General features: G+C 37.2%; 1 non-coding gene and 1 pseudogene across 1 annotated transcript; both read left to right on the top strand.

The window, feature by feature from the left end:
- The first annotated feature begins 16027 nt into the window (after window positions 1-16027).
- On the top strand, window positions 16028-16129 carry LOC131222504 (U6 spliceosomal RNA). The gene has a single exon (XR_009160075.1). It is a non-coding gene; the product is annotated as a U6 spliceosomal RNA (small nuclear RNA).
- A 1512-nt stretch (window positions 16130-17641) lies between these two features.
- Window positions 17642-17722, top strand: LOC131222612 (U6 spliceosomal RNA; annotated as a pseudogene).
- Window positions 17723-18204: the final 482 nt, after the last annotated feature.

The following is an 18204-nucleotide window of genomic DNA, read 5'->3' as shown; positions in this document are numbered from 1 at the left end:
ACCTTGGGCGAGACAAGATACGGGCTCTTGTTGAAGAACAATATTGCTTGCCATAATTAGTACGTGACATGGGTAGAGCGGTGCAACGCGGTCATGTTTGTCAGACCTCCAAGGAGAAGTCTGAGCTACCTATGCCAGAGAACCCTTGGGAGGAGTTATCTATGGATTTTGTGCTTGGTCTCCCCACGAATATAATGCGGCATAGATTCAGTGTTCTTGGTGGTAGATCATTTCTCAAAGATTACGCACTTTGTCTTATGTAAAAAGACTCTTAATGCAACACACGTGGCAAATCTATTATTTAGAGAGGTCGTGCAGCTACACGGAGTTTCCAAGACCATTACTTCCGACCATGAAACGAAGTTCATTAGTCACTTTTGACAGATTTTATGGAATTGTTTCGCTACGCAACTTCAGTTCCGTAGTGCCTACCAGGCGCTGACCAATGGACACGTTGGGAAACCTTTTTTTGGTGTATTTCAGGTGCCAAGCTGAAGCAATGGGATTTGGCCCTGTCTCAAGTGGAGTTTACATTCAACAATATAGAGAACCACTCGACAAGGAAGTCCCCGTTCGAGATTGTTTATGGTCAAGTGCCCCGTCAAATACTTGACTTAGTCCCTTTACCCAAGCTCCCGGGTATGAGCATTGCAGTAGAACATATGGTGGACTGAATCATGGACATTCATATGGATTTGCAAGCTAAGTTGCAAGCTTCGAATAATAATACAAGTAGAAAATCGGCAAACATCAGCGGCAAAAGGTGTTTGAAGTGGGCAACAATGTTATAGTTCATTTATGTAAGGAGATATTTTCAACCGGGACCTATAAGAAGTTGAAGAACAAAAAGATTAGACTGGGACCAATCATCCAAAAGATCAATGACAACGCTCACATTGTTGATCTTTCGGATGACATGGAGATCTCGCGTACTTTCAATGTTACGGACATGAACGAGTATCATGAATCGAAGCTGGATGAGAACTCGTTGTCAGATTCTTTTGAAGTGGAGAGGACTGATGTAGAACAAGTCACAGACACTTTCATGGCAAAGACAGGCCAAAGAAAGCCCAATCGGAGGTGAAAATGATCCGGACTGTCAGAACCTTAAATCTGTCGTGTCTTACAAATCGGGTTGATTTTTTCAACATATTGTGTATGATTTTGGGGTAGGAGAACCTACTTAAGCTAACTAGCCCCATTATGTTAGGTTATCCATACCGGATTTTCGAGATTCCATCAGATCGACGGTCAAAAGTCCAATTTATTTTTATTTTTACTATAAATAGTAAGTTTTAGTTCGAGTATAATTTTTGATCCTTTAAGTTGAAGAAGTCATGCCCAACATATAAAGGGTTTAGAAAAGTTAGGAAAATAACGTGATTGGGCCAAATTGGACACTAACTAATTTTGGCCAAAAAGCATGAAATCTAGTAGGAATATAGGTCGTTTATAAATAGTAAGTTTATTATTTATAGTAAGTCACATTTTTAGGGTGTTTGAGTTATAGTTTGAGTCTAAAACTCTGTCTTAGGTTTGACTTAGAGTATGAGTTCCTTATTTAAAGAGTCGTAATTTTATTTTATTTTTTTAATCATCAATCAAATTATTTTGAATTTATTTAGAATTATTATGTTTTTATCCATCTGCGATTCGAGGAAGCTTTGTGAGGAGTCTAAAGAGCTCCCTGAATTTGGAGTAGTTATTCCCCTAGGAAGATAGTGATGGACCTCATCACGTCCCTCCCTATGCTAGAAACCGAGGAACATCCAAAAATTATCTTTGTTATAGTTAATGTGGGATAATTTTGGAGAATACTTCATGACAAATCGATATAAAATATTAATGGTATGTATTAATTAATCATACGTTCAAAATCTCAAATTATAAGTAATGTATACGCTAAATGCATGGCTACGTATCATATAATTCTAAATTTTTGTGTGGCATCGGGAAACACAACTGTGCCAACCTACCATGAAAGATCCACGCCATCCTTTAGGTATCTCGCACTGTGATTACTCGCTGAGAAACGAATCATTCTGGTCCACTCAGGCGGGATATGCTTGTATGATGAGAAAATATTTGGACGACTAATGGTGTATATTAGACAAACGCATGTCTTATCTAATTGGTGTACCTGCCAAAATTTTAATCTAGATCACCAATAGGGGAAATCGCTACCTTTCTACCAGAACGGATTTGTTAAGGTTTTCAATGTTTGCAGGTGCAACGCGATGCCCCTTTTGTATCTCACGCAAGAAATGCTAGCATTTTTATTTGAGCGACCGACGTCAGTTCTAACAGTGGCCTGACTTGGTTTTCAGCTACGCTGACCTTTTACCAAAATTCAAGCACATGATCCCTGGCTTTTTATACACGAGATGCGATGTAGGAAAAACACAAATAGACCTGAACGAAAGAAAACAAATATTCAAGCGAAAATTTATGCGACCCCAGGAAGCTTTCAATGGTGGGCGTTTAATATTCACTGTTTTATATGGTGTGGTCCACTTTAGGTTTATGTCTACATATGGAAAATGGATAGACAGTGTGGATAAAACATATATATCACAATGGGCCTCATAAAGCTTGCACCACATCGTGCTATCTATACCGTTCAAAAGGTCACTCCTAAAGTTGAAATCTCCCAGGGTCCACCGTGATGTTTATATGTTATCCATGCCATTCAAAAGGTCACTCCTAATAGGATGAACTGAAAACACAAAATTATTAGCCTCATCCAAAACTTCTGTGGGCCTGAAAGGGTTTCAATAGTGGATGTTCAACCATTACTATTTTCTATCTTGGGATCCACTTGAGTTTTGGAACTGCCTAATTTTTGGGCCATGTTATAACATGATCTGGAAAAAACGGATGGACGGGTAGATTCTACACAAACATCACAGTAGTCCCCACCTAGCTTCCGGTCCAGGAAGTTCCTGTTAAAGCTTTTAGCAGGTAATCCGAGTCTGAGGTCAATAGAACAAGCGGTTGGAGACCTGCCGGAGAATGGTTCATCATCAGGGTGAATCAGTTTTCCTGTGTTCATTTGAAAATTATGCCAGTTGGGCATGGTTAAACGTAAAAATAAGGGAAATTTGCCGGAAAGTCCCTTGGAATCCTCGTTTTACCAAATAGTGCCTCCACAGCTTGGCATTACATGGACTTGTTTTCAAGAGGAGAAATTACAAAAATGCCCTCATTGGTGAAAGTTGAGATTTACGAGGCTCACATGGTATTTGTGAAACATCCAACCTATCTAACATATGGAGCACGTTGATTGAGTGCCTTCACTCTGATGCTAAAACAAGGAATTTCGATCAATTGAACGGACTCTCGATCGAGAAAATTCCGCATTAATTAGTTTTCTCTCTGGACACTTTTGAGCATGTTGAATCGAACATGAGGTGTCGATCGATCGATGGTTCAATCGTCGGTCAGCGCCAATTTTGCACAAGTGTGCAATTTTGTTTCTAATTCTGCAAGCAGGTTATGTAAAATGTGTTTATGCGGGATTAGGTTATTCTAAGAAGAATCACATTGGGCTAGAGAGAGAGCTAGGTTGTTGAGAGGGAATTCGCTTGTAGAAGTGGGGGTTACGAATCTGTAAGTTGTTCATCTGTTGTAACTTTCTGTTCATGGTGGATTCATTGTCGCTTGGTACCATGGTTTTTTCCCTCAATGACTTTTTCCACTTAAAATTATCTCTATGATTGTTCAAAATTTTCATTTCTCTATCGTGTGTTAACATTTGATTCGTTCTGAGGTTGCTTCTGTGCCTAACATGTGGCGGTTGCGCATAACAAGTGGCATCAGAGTGTAGGCTTTACATTGGGTTGTTTAGATTGAATTTGAGACACGGATCGAAGGAATCGAATGTGAAGTTTGAGATGGAGAAGTTTACAGGTAACAACAACTTCAAATTATATAAGTTGAAGATAAAAGGCCTTCTAATTTAGCAAGGGGTGTCTCAGGCACTCCTTAGTAAATTAAAAATGTCCCAAATCGATGAAAGAGAAGGATTATGATAAATTTGATCATATGGTGATTAGCGCAATTCAATTGTACTTGACCGACAAAGTCTTCTATGATGTTATCAATGAGATGACTATCGCGGGCCTATGGGTGAGGTTAGAGAGCATCTACATGATGAAGTCAACCACCAATCATTTATATCTGAAGAGACATTTGTGCACTCTGAAGATGGCGGAAGGGTCGAATCTTTTGAATGCATCAGCATCTTCAACAAATTAGTTTCTAACTGACAAGTGTGGTGGTAATTAAAGATCAATGAAGAAGATAAAGTTCTAATGTTATTGACATCCCTTCCTAATTCATATGAGAATCTGGTGCATACTTCATGCCATATTAGGGATACCTTAGATCTTAATACTATTAGTCAAAGAAATAGAGAAGAAATAACGATGGGAAAGGTACTTCTGTAGGGGCACTGGTTGCAAGGGGGAGTTCATCTAAACGAGAGAATGGTAACTCGCAATCGAGGTCCAAGTGGAAGGGCAATTGAAAGTTAAAGGTGCTGGAATTGTGGCATGACATGAGATATGAAGGACTACATAAATTCCAAAACCTAAAAAGACAATAATTCAGATATTTCACCAAAGGAGGCCAATTTAGCGGAATCCAGCGAGGAGATGAATGGCTATAATGTATAGTTTGTGTCTAAAGTCGGACACTCATATAATGAGTGGATTTTAGATATGGGGGCATCATATCACATGTGTCCTCATCGGAGTTGGTTCGTCACATACAATGAGTATGATAGTTCCTGGTTCTTATGGGCAATGATCGTGCCTATAAGATGATTTGAATTGGATCAGTTCGTATAAGAATGTTTGATAGGGTGGAGAGTAATCTAATAGATGTAAGACACATTCCAGATTTAAAGAAAAATCTGATATATCTGTAAGCTCTTAAAGTGATCAGATACAAATTCATCGGCTATGAACAGTGTCCTAAAAGTTTTAAAAAGGGCACCCACTATTATGAAAGTACAGAGGAATGAAACTCTTTACATATTGATCGGGAGCACTGTATCAGGTGGAACTGCAGCATTTGTAGTAGAATCCACGTCAACACGTGCGTGGCATGCACTCATAGGCCACATGAGTAATTGTGATATGAAGGTACGTACTACTTAATCGTGGTTTAATTCCAGTTTTTTAAATTTTTTATTTAGATGTATGTGAGTATTGTGGATATGGTAAATAAGCAAGATTGTCATTTAAAAATGAGAAGCATATTAGCAAAAGACAACTTGACTATGTGCATTCTTGTGTGTGGGGGTCATCGCCCATTATTTTTAATGGGGGTAGTCATTCTTTTTAACATTCATTGACTATTTCTTTAGGAATATGTGGAGTTATTTCATGAAAAATAAATCCAATGTATTTGCCACTTTCAAGTCGTGAAAGGTTATGGTTGAAAAATAGTTAGGGCAGAAACTGAAAGTTCTGATGATTGAGAATGGTAGAGTGTATACTTTCAAAAAAATTAATCAATTTTGTAAGAATGAGAGGATCATGAGGCATAACATAGTAAGGCAACATAGTAAAGCATACACCATAACAGAGTGGTGTGACAAAGCATATGAATCAAACTCTTTTAGAAAGAATCCAAAGTATATTAAATAATGTTAAGTTATGTGAAGAGATATGGGCTGAGGCTATTAATACGACTTGTTATTTATTGAAATGTTCCCCATCTATGCCAATTGATTGCGAATTTTCATAAGAGGTATGAAGTGCTCAGGAAGTTGACTACTCAAGGCTGTAGATATTTGGTGGCGATGCTTACTCTCATGTACCGTTAGTTGAGAGATATAAGACAAAACAAAGGGTGAAGAAGTGTGCCTTTGACGGCTATAATGAAGGAGTGAAAGTATACAGGCTCTATAACCGAATTTCATGAAAAATCATATTTAATCGTGATGTCAAATTCAGTGAAGGTTACTTGTATCAGAAGGATGACCATAAGAAAACTGAAAAATCAATTGTTGATGTTGAAAAGATAGAGGTGAAACGCTTAAAGAAGCTGATCCGCAAGAAGAGGTACATGAAGAGGTGGTGGCACAACCTAGTAGGAGGAAGCCACCGAAAATTTGTAGATTACTCATTAGATATAGGGATGACTCAAATATTGTATTTGCCTTCATTATAGATGAGGGAATCTTTCTACCTTCTAGGAAACATTAAATGATACAAATGATGAGAAGTGGATGATGATGATGCATGATGAGATGAATTCTTTGTATAAGAATGAAATGTGAGAGTTGGTTGCTTTAAGAAGAGTATCTTGAGAAGGTCTTGGTGAAGTTCGAACTTGATAGGCTAAATTAATTAGTACATCTCACACTGCTTACTTTCAAATTTCTTCGAAACAATGTCATACATCTGAAGAAGAAAAGCAATATATCTCATGTGCCCTACTCGATCATGGTTATCAATCTTATGTAAGTCATGGTCTATACCAGACCTGATATTTCACATGTAGTGATCGAGTGTTGTGAGAAAATACATGTCAAATCTCAATAAGCAATACTAGTAGGCAATGAAATAGGTACTTCGTTACATACGAGGTACGATTGATTATGTCTTGTCATTTGACAAATCTAAGGAGAAATTGGTAGTGGTAACATTTAAAACACAAGGTTGACTTTTAGTTACTCGTTTGTGTTAGTGGTTGGAGCGATCAGTTGGATATCAAAGATTCAGTCTATGATTGCTCTTTCCACAACTGAAGCTGAGCATATGGTGGTGACAGAAGCATTTAAGAAAGTTGTTTAGTTGAGAGGTATGATGAATGAGTTAGGGCTTCCACAGGAAGTCGTGCATGTACAATCTGATACAGAAAAAGCTCGATCAATTTGGTGAAGAACCTAGTATATCACTCACAAATTAAACACATTGATGTGTGTCATCTTTTATTAGAAGATGCTAGAGTAAGGCGGTGTTACTCTTGAGAAGATTCACACCAGTGAAAATCTAGTGGATATACTTATAAAGGTGTTTCCTGAAGAGAAGTTCATTTTTTGCTTGACTTCTCTAGGCTTAACGAAGGATGAATGAAGATGGATTGTGCACATGAAGTGATGATGGGGCTATGTTGAAATATAGAGATGGAGACAACAACTTAGAACAATGGAGATACAAGAATGAAGCCATGGTGTAGATTGTTGATTGAGTGTCTTCAATTTGATGTTAAAACATGGGATTTCGATCAATTGAACAGACTTTCGATCGATCGAGAATATCTCAAATTAATTAGTTTGCTCTTTAGACACTTTGAGTATGTTTGATTGAATCGAATATAGGGCATCAGTCGATCTAAGATCATCGATCGGAGTCCATCGATCAGTGGTTCAATCGAAGGTCCGCGTCGATTTTGTGTAAGTGTACTATTTTATTTCTATTTCTATAAGCGGGTTAAATAAACTGTGTTTATGTGGGATTAAGGCTATTATAAGAAGAATTATATTGTGCTAGTGAGAGTTAGGGTTTTGGAAAGGAATTCTCTTGTGGCAACGAGGGTTTTGAAGCTATAAGTTGTCTATCTCTTGAAACTTTCTATTCATAGTGGATTCGTTGTCACTTGGTGTCGTGGTTTATTCCCGCAAGGGTTTTTCTACATAAAATCTTTGTGTTCTCTATGATTGCTCAAATTTTTTATCTCTATCGTGTGTTTAATTCATTATAAGGTTTCTTTTGCACCTACGTGTGGCGGCTGTGCAAAATAGACCACACCATGGTGGTCACATGAAGAAGTAATTATGCCAATCAAAACATTGGGTTGCAATTTATTTTGGATGTTTTGAATGGTGTATTTTATTTTTTATGAATTGTCCTACTTTATGAATGGATCCTCCATGATTTTGATTCATCTAGTAATAATGTTGCTTTGCATTTACTGGTGGTTGGATGTTAGACACATACCACATGGGCCTCCCGAATCTTAATCCCGCTTTATAAAAATGCACTCTCGGTAACACGATTAGTTTTTGGTGGCACTATTTGGTAAACTCTCATTCTTGGATGATTTTTTCCGTAAAAATCCCTAATAAAAGTCCCTAAAACTAATACTTATCCAAGACTCATAGATTAAGTGTTGTAGTACTTGTACCTCTGATGCGCTGTTGTAAGAAGCCATGGTTGTAGCTTATGATAGTTTTTGCTCATTAACCATGTAGAGGTTAACACTAGAAATGCCTTTTTCTTTTTCTTTTTTCAAAAAAGTGTCTGTGTCCATTTCCAAAAAATCGAGCTATACAAAACTGGGGACTCCCTTACATAAAATAGGAGCCCCAGACGTGAAAAACAGCAAAATAAATACATATTTTGACTTAGTAATGATAGAAATGACTCAGTAATAATAGAAATGACTTAGTAACGATAGAAAATTGACTTAGCCTACATTAGCAAGTCAATCCAACAAACCAGAAGAACAGTGCTTGTTAAAGTATTAATACATAGAAGAAATAAAAAAAGAAGAATTTAGTTTTTCTCTTATTGGAACAACCAAAAGATGTTGTATATATAGAGAACAAAAGAAATATTTTATACTAATAATAATTTAAAATTTAAAAATTGAATTTCTAGGGTATTCCAGTTGGAGCTTAAACACTTCTAGGGTTTTGAGAGGAGAAACCAAGGGATTTCTAATTGTAAGTTCATCTATCTTTTGTACTTTTAGCTTTCATAGTGATCGTTGCTGCTTTGTAACATGATTTTTCCTTCAAGGATTTTTCCATGTAAAATTCATGTCCTTTGTGCATGCTTTGTTTGCGATTGCTTATTGTTGAGTGATCTAAATTTGGGGTTTTCTACGTAGACCCCCAACAGGTATCAGTTATTACACTTTTGCCTTTCCTTACTCATACTCATTTAGGCCTTAAATGGACACCATGATGCACCCATTATGATTTATTTTATTTATTTTTAAATAACACTACTTAAAAGATTAAATGCATGTCATGGTATAAAAAAATAATAATAAAAGATATGGTTTTAACAATGTAATCATAGTTAGGTATCTAATTGAAGTAAGACTTCTATTAGGTAAGCCACACACAATCATCGATTTTGATATGACTGTTGAATTATTTAGATCAAGCGATATAGTGAACCCTACTATAATTTTGATCAATTCTGATAGGTGGGATGAAACGTTTGAATCGTGGTCCATATACATGGTTATTCAGATGGATATAGAAACGTTTGGTGTTGAGACTTCAAATTGGACAAGTGTGGTGGATAAGCCTCTCTAATCCTCTTTTTCTAAAAATAAATGTTTTGGTCCCCCACCAACACATAGAAAAACCTAGTCCCATTGAGAGATTTTCATAAGGATGTAAGGTGTAGAAGATCAAGCATCCCTCTAAACAGCATTGCGATATTAGGAATGTCTTCCCGCCAAAATATGCATTTAAGATTTTAGTCCGTAATCTCTATTATTGATACATAGAAAATCTATTTATTTCATATTTTAGATTACTAGTGACTGAAGTCAATTATATTTGCGAGGATTTGTGATGCGGGGAAAGACGTGATGAGGTCGATCACCGTCTTCCTCAAGGATGCGAGGATTTGTGATGCGGGGAAAGACGTGATGAGGTCGATCACCGTCTTCCTCAAGGATAACCACTCCGAATTTGTGGAACTTCTCTAGACTCTTCATAGAGATTCCAAGGATAACCACTCCGAATTCGTGGAACTTCTCTAGACTCTTCATAGAGATTCCTCGAATCCACCGAGGATGAAAACATGAATAATTTCTAATAATTTGAAATAAATTGATTGATGATTAAAAAAATTGAAATTATAATCCTTTAAATAGTTAACTCAAACCTAGGATGAAGTTTTAGACTCAAACTCCCTAAAAATGGGACATACTATAAATAGTAAACTTACTATTTATATATGGTCATGATTCCTACTAGACTCCATGGTTTTCAGTAGAAAATAGTAAGTGTCCAATTTGGCCTAACTACATTATTCTCCTAATCTTCTAAGCCCTTTTCATGTTGGGCACGACTCCTAAAACTCAAAGTGTCAAAAGTTATGATAGAATTAAAACTTGTTATTTATAGTAAAAATTAAAATAAAATGGACTTTCAACCATTAATCTGATAGAATCTCACAAATTCAGCATGGGCAACCCGACATAGCAAGGTTGGCTGGCTAAAATAGCTTCTCCTACCTCAAAATCATATATAATATGTCGAAAAACTCATTTCCGTTTATGAGATACCACTGATACGACTGTTTTGAGGTTTCAAATGTCCCGATAACCTCCGCCTCCGATCGAGCCTTCTCCGGTCCATCTCAGCCATGAAAGTGTCCGCTACCCGTTCTACATCAATTTGCGTACCCCACACACTCTATACGTGTGGTGACATATACTAATTTGGACGCGTGGTTGATATGAGATCCAAACCGTGCATGATGCGGCTTCCATGTTTAGATGACATTTCCTAAAAGTAAGGCCAGCAAACTCACCCTTTGGCGGCAAATGAATGTAAATAGATGATTCCAAAAAACTCTAATGGCTTAGTTTCAACATACACATGGACCCACCTGAGATGCTGTGGAAAGCCATCGATTGACTGGTAATGGTTACCTCTATTGTTGGAATGATGATTAGGATACACCAATCTAAGTATAAGCAACTCTAAATCCCCCAATAAAGCTTATGATGCTTTGCAGGAGCACCCAAAATACATATAGAACCAAAAGTCCAGCCCAAAAGCCTGGCTTGACTAGTTCAAAATCCAGATGCGAGGCTTATGGTTAGTTCCAACTGGGTCAAAGCCAATACGATGAAAGCCGAATACAATGAAAACCTAAAATCATCATGAGAGGTGCACAGCGCTGCCGGGCAAACCGTCGTGATTGGTGATTCTAGGAGGTGCAGTCTCTTAATTACCACGTAATCACGTGCCCAGCGCGTTGACACTGCTAGGAATTTTCTTGCATAGAAATTGATTAATTCCCGGCTTTTTCCAAAAAGTGAAATTACAACACATGGCCTGAGAAATTACAAGGCAAACTCCGTGAAAGTGACTGTTTCCTATCAAATGGAGATTTTGACTCGACCAGCTCAAAAAATGCGTATCTTAGCTGTGTATGCTTTCTCTATTTTATTGCCGTGTCCTGGTGTTGTATCATATGTACTAGAGTCCACGTGAAAAACAGATTGGTGTTTCTGTCCACCGCCAGATCGCTTTCACATGGCCGACTTTTGGTGCCCTCAAACACGCGTCTCGTTTCTCCTTAAATGGGTGGGACCCGTTTTGCTTCCATTTAGCAACCAATGGACCAGTTCCACACTCCCAAAGTCTTAGAAATGAAATCCAGGGTAGGTTGGAAGCTGATTTTTGGACCATCCACTAAAGCACGGCAAATGAATGGCTGGGTGATAGGTTGGCACATGGAAGAACGTTAGCAACTTCCTCAAAGCTTTTAATTGACATGTGAGGTTTATCAATCATCAATCTGAATCGTTCATTTGTTCCACGCTATAATTGGCAGGCCATGATGCAAAAATCACATTGATTGAATGCCGGTTATATATCTTGTTATAACTGTCCATCTTAATCAGCCATAGATTGGATGATTTGCATCATCTATCCAAAATGCTTCTTTAGAATCATAAGCAATCCACAATGGGGTTTATTGAGAAAATGTTTCCAGAGGATGATTGGACCTTTTTTCTCTCTATTTGATCTAGACCATCCAATTCTTATACTATTGATCGGATGGTTAAAATTACCCAATCATTATATTTATTTTTTTTGTGCATTTGCTTGCAATAATAGTGTGAAACAAATGGATTCTTCGTAATGATGATGGGGCGTCCCATGTGTTATTTGAAAGCTTTTTAGACATTAACAACGTTCCATGGGGGCCAGATTGGTATAAAAAATGGGCAATGAGGACCAATGATTTATTATCTGACGTATCATTTGGAAGCTATATATGAAGACCAATGCTATTATCATCTCCCATATATTTATTAATTAGGTGGCATGTCCATTCAACGTCCATTGCATGCCGGGGGAGGGACCAAGAAGAGAGCCGATAAGGTCTTATCCGGGTAACACATTAGTGGATGTTTCACTTACCATGGGACCCACCTTGATGTATACGTTGTATATCCACACCGTCCATCAGTTTTTCCAGCTCATTATAAGTCCTGATTCCAAAAATGTAGCAGATCTAAATCTTAAGTGGACCACAGAATAGGGATTGAATTCCCACCATTAAAAACATCTTCGAGGCCACCCTAATGTTTATTTCCCATCCAACCTATTGATAAGGTCACACGGATCTAGATAAAGTTAAATACAAATACAAGATTGATCCAAAACTTTTGTAGCCACTGAGAAGTTTTTAATGATGGGAATTCAATTCGTATAGTGTGGTCCACTTGAGATTTGGATCTCTTTCATTTATGAGATGATTACCTGTAATGATCTGAAAAACTGATGGACGGCATGGATATACAGCATATAAATCAACGTGGGTCCCGTGGGTGATACTCAGGCACACTTAAGTTGCCCACATGGCATATGATATTGGATTAAACTTTCTCACCCGTGGTAACAATTTTAGAAATAGAGATTTTTTTTATTAAATTGAAAACATTCACTGCTTTTCACCTTCCATTGAATATCCACTAATCAATCAATTAGAAAAAGCAATGAATACAGGTTATTGTACAAGAGCCATTTGAATCACGCCATCTATTTATGCCATCTAGATTGACTTATTACAAGTCACATGTTCAATTTCTATTTCTTTATCAGGAGCATCTTGCCCGAAATAAATACTAACAAATATTATTATCAATGGTAAATGATTTTAAATTATTTAACTTCTAATTGTTTAATGTGAAAATTGCAATAAATTAGTGATAGAAACATGAAAAATCTAAAACTTTTGAGGTTTTTAAGATATTGGGATATTTTCTGGTGATTTCATTTGATAAATTTTATACAAATTTATCATGACATTTTGAGAATATCAATGATATTTATCACACCATGCAGGAAAGCATCACCTAACATAATTTAAAATCATATTCATTTGGTTTAAATTGCCTAAATTCACTTATTTAGTTTAAAACCCTTTTAATGTCCTTTAATAGAACATCGTTTTAGCCAGGGGTGGGTTGGGTCGGATTGGGATAAGGGTCTGCCGATCTCAGCGCAACCATGCACGCTTGGTCAACCGGTATCTTGATCCAACCCTAGCACAACCTAGTACACGGCATCCTCAACCCTAATCTGTCTCGAGTTAAGTTGGGTTGGCCGGTTGAGTAGAATTGGTCAGGTAACTTCGAGCCCTGCAGCTGTCAGTGGATCCCACCAGATCAGCAATGAATTCGGTTTGATGGAACCTAATCGTTCATGATAGACCTGAAGATGTGGTGGGGCTTACAAATCAACTGTCCATTTTCTCACACAAAAATAAATAAATAAATAATGGAGATAGAGACAAGTGTTGGGAGGTTTTTTAAAAGAAATCCCAAGGTAGGTACATGCACTTGCTAGGTTCCCACATGTTTCTGCATTCCGTTTGGATACTCAAATCAGAGCTATTAATTTTAAGAATTTCATTTCAGATATGCCTATCTTCTTGACATAGAGCTTCCAATTTGCTATATAGGAATATTTCACAGTACCACTATAATATAGGATTGGGTTTGGGTTGGGCTAGCTGCCGGAGTCCTCAACTCGAGCCTAACCCAGCCCAACCCAGCCCAGCCGAGCCCAACCTAACCCAACCCGACCCAAGTTCAAATTGAGGATTTCCAGCCTAAGCCTGACTCGACTTTTACTCAACCAAACGCAAATGGGCAAAAATTTTGGGTTGGGTGAATCCAGTTCAGTTTAAGCCCGACCCAATTTGCACCCATAGTTCTAACCATTCAAAAAAGAAAAGAAAAGAATAGAAAAAATATTGACTACAAATATTTGCTATTGTGACTCTCTCTTTTTTCATTCCATGGGTTAAAGATATATGAATTCGAAAGAAGGATCATTAGCGTTTTTTGAGTGTGTGCTTGGTTGCACTAAATTACACTACAGATTAATTGAGAAATTTCATGATTTTGATGCAACCAAACCTGCCCTTTGTCACCATAAAATATTTTAAAGCAATTATACTTTTAGAGTTTAATTTGGAACCATCAGGATCCTTTTGGTGGTAGGGTTTTGATGCATGATTTGGTGGTAGATGCTTGGTGTTTCAACACTGTCCCAGCTTCGAGTATCCATGTGGGGGCGTGTGTTTAAAAAAAAAAAAACCTTTTAGTGGTGTAAATTAAACATTTCAATGCCCACCATAGAAGGGATAATGTTGCAAAGTCACTTTTAGTTAAGATTGCAAATAATATCAGCTATTACCATTGGTCAGCATTATGAAATTCCCGTGTATCACCAAAAATATCGAAAAATATTAGAATGTATCATTGACGCATCCATGCATTGCAATATTTTGAATATGTTACGGTATAAAGTTCCTAAATATTGTTAATACATATGATATGTATCGAGGATACCAACAAGCAATGCCCCTTTGCGAAAAATAATCTTACAAACAAAAAAAACAAAAAAACAAAAAAACAAAAAAAAAAAAAAACAAAAAGAAAAAACACTAATAAAATTAACTTTTCTAAATATTTTAGAATTAAATTCTCAAAGAGATTTTGACCGGTCCTGATGAATTGTTTAGAGAGAAGAGGATTGAGATAGAGAAATCAAGATCCAAGAACAAAAACAATTAAGAATCTAATCAGTGTTTATATATATATATATATATATATAAAGTATTTTTTTTCTTGTTTAAATTGTCTTGAATTAGTGAAATCAAGTTATCAATCCATGATCTTATATATTTTGCATGCAAAAGCACAAATATTTTTACTCTGCTTTTTTTATTTTGAGAAAAATAGATGAATTTGAGAAAAATTTGAAATTCTCCTGATCTTACTCAATTAACTTGCAGCTAGAGTGTAGAAAAATCATTTGAAAGTACTTGCAATTTGATGTACAGATTGACGGAATTTTTTTAATAAAAAAATTATTTTTTAATTAAAATATCAAAAAATAAATAAAAATTAATATATTTGAGAAGTTAAAACTAAAATACCCTAATATATTTGTGCATTGATGAGTGTATATTGATCACTCTTTTATTTATTTATTAAGAAAAAACTTTTTATAAAAATTTTTAAAAAAATAAGTGAAATATTTATTTTTTAATACATGCACTATATTAGTACAGGTATATTTATAGGTCACTTGTTGCTTTTGAATGTATTGACTGTGTTTTCATAATAATATTGTTCTTATCATCTTTTGAATTTTAAGCAGATTTTTTAATGAAAATTTCAATCAATTTCTCAATATTTTAATACACTCTGCAACAAATGCAATATTTCCCATGTGATGCGATATGTTTCCATATCCAATATTCTGATACATGCATAGATATTGATATTTAAATCATTGATGCAAATCATCTAATAGGTCCAGATACCAAGGAGACCATTTTATGGCACATCTTTCTTAATATTAATCGGTTTATATACTTTGATATTTCACATGGTAGGCAAGCCTGTGTTGAATCTAATTTCATAAATGCGGCACAGGCAAGTACACTAATCGAATGGGCCCCACTCATCTGGTCTGATATATCAAAATCAGGCAATTGTGGCCATTCATTGCTAAAACATAAATGAGCAATGCTGGACATTCAATTAGCAAAATTCCCTTGAAATTGATGGCGGACGCACAATAACTCTGCTCTGGGGTTACAGCCCTTCTTGGTGGGCCCGATGAGATAATGAACAGTTCAAATCTCATTCACTTTGCCTCCTGGCTACAGCTTTAGATGGAGAGGCCTATCTTCAAGCATCTTTGATGCAGAGAAAGATTGTCCCACATCGGCAAGTTTGTAAGTAATTTATATATACCGTTATAAATGCGCGCTTGGGTTCCAAGCATGTCTCTTCAGAGACATCCGATCAAATTGAAACGTTACAAAGAAGATTAGCATGGCCCTGTGCAAGGATGACATGCACAAATCGAGAAATGGTCCAAATTTTTTTTCTCCCCATTTTCCCTTGTTCATCATTTTAATGGATGGCTGGATATCCATGGGCATCAGTGGGCCCAAATTGTTGGATGGCTTGGATATCCCGAAAGTCTCTATTTTGTTCTTTCAAATGGACACTTTTTGAAACAAGATGTTCCAAAAGCATAGCCATTTTGCACACGTCAGTGGACCCACTGATTTTGGACCTGAGCATGCACAGAAGAGTGGGTGGGCCCTCTCTATTTTAGTCTTTCGGTGGATGTTCCAAAAGCATGCCCATTTTGCACACGTCAGTTGACCCACTGATTTTGGACCTGAGCATGCACAAAATAGTGGGTGGGGCCCACTCGTTGGATGGCATGGATGTTCCTCTCTTAGCTGTGGGCGCTTCCATTCCATTATTGAAATGTATATATATATATATATATATATATATATATATATATATATATATATATATATATATATATATATATATTTGATGGGACCCAAACTCTAGGCTCAAGATTTACTCATCTCGAGCTGAACCCATTTAACCTATGTGCTGACCAGGTCCATTGAAGGCTACACTGTTAATGGTAGGCTGGCTGGATTGACCCACTTAGTCAAGTCCAATCAAGCTCGGTATTACCATCACGTTGACCTGACCGCGTGCCACTGTTTGTAAGAAGCTTATAAATAATAGTATCCTTTGAGAGGCCCATACCGAACTACGGGACGGACACGGTTTGGCTAGTGACCCTGCCATTGACCAAAGGCTAGTAGTGGGTGCTATGTGAGCCTCACCATAATATATGTGTTTCATGCCATCCATCTATTTTTCTAGATCTCAAGTGGGTCACATCACAGGAAACAATATTGATTGAAATGGATGGATGGTGTAGATAAAACACACACATCATGGTGGGGCCACAGAGCGATGACCACTAACCAATGGGCTAGTGGCAGCCACGTCACTAGCCAAACTGCATCCATATGTCATGGCATACTGTTAAATACCCTGTACATTATACTTGGTCCCACGGCTGTTGTATATTCCTTCTAATTTAAATACCAAGTCGTGTCAAATAAATACTTGACTGCAACTTCCAGTTAACCCAACCCAACAGCACATCTTCTCAAGTTCTCAGAGATTTTAAGCTATGGTTTATAGTCCAACGTTATTATAATTCCATCTCTTTCAAAGAAGGCAGCGTACATTACTTCTTCATTAGAAAATTAGCAAAATCGACTTGGCAGACAACTCCTAATGGTGAACTTTTATCCAATAAGATTTCACCTGTGCCTGCAATGGCTCCATATATGGCATTGCATGTGGGAACTCATAATAACTGTGCTTTCGGGGTTATGGCCCTTCTTGGTGGGGCGGATGAGATAATGAACGGTTCAGATCTCATTCATTTTGCCTCCCGGCTACAGCCATTGATGGAGAAGCCTATGTTTTCATGCAGAGAAGGATTGTCCCACATCGGCAAGTTTGTAAATATTTATACTGTTATAAACACATGCTTGGGTAAAAGATTGTCTCTTCGGAGACATTCAATAAAATTGGAACGATACAGAGAAGATTAGCACGCACAAATCGAGAAATGGTCCAAATTTTTTTTTTCTTTTCATTTTCTTCGTTTTAATGGATGGCTGGATGTCCACAGGCATGAACACAGTGGGCCCAAATTGATGGATGGCTTGGATGTTCCAAAAGTCTCTGTTTTGTTCATTCGAATGAACACTTTTAAATGTTCCAAAAGCATACCCATTTTGCACACGTCAGTAGACCCACTGATTTTGGACCTGAGCATGCACATAAGAGTGGGTGGGGCCCTCCCTATTTTGGTCTTTCAGTAGATGTTCCAAAAGCATGCCCACTTTGCACACGTCAGTTGACCCACTGATTTTGGACCTGAGCATGCACATAATAGTGGGTGGGGCCCACTCGTTGGATGGTATGGATGTTCCTCAAGTTTGCATTGGCAAATCTCGTGAGTGTGAGCCCTTCCATTACATTATTGAAAGGTACATACATGTTTGTACATCTGATGGGACCCAAACTCTAAGCCCCAAGACTTACCCATCTCGAGCTGAACCC

The sequence above is a fragment of the Magnolia sinica genome, chromosome 1 (genome assembly GCF_029962835.1).
Source record: "Magnolia sinica isolate HGM2019 chromosome 1, MsV1, whole genome shotgun sequence".
NCBI classification, from domain to species: Eukaryota; Viridiplantae; Streptophyta; class Magnoliopsida; order Magnoliales; family Magnoliaceae; genus Magnolia; species Magnolia sinica.
This window is presented reverse-complemented; position numbering and strand designations above follow the sequence as displayed.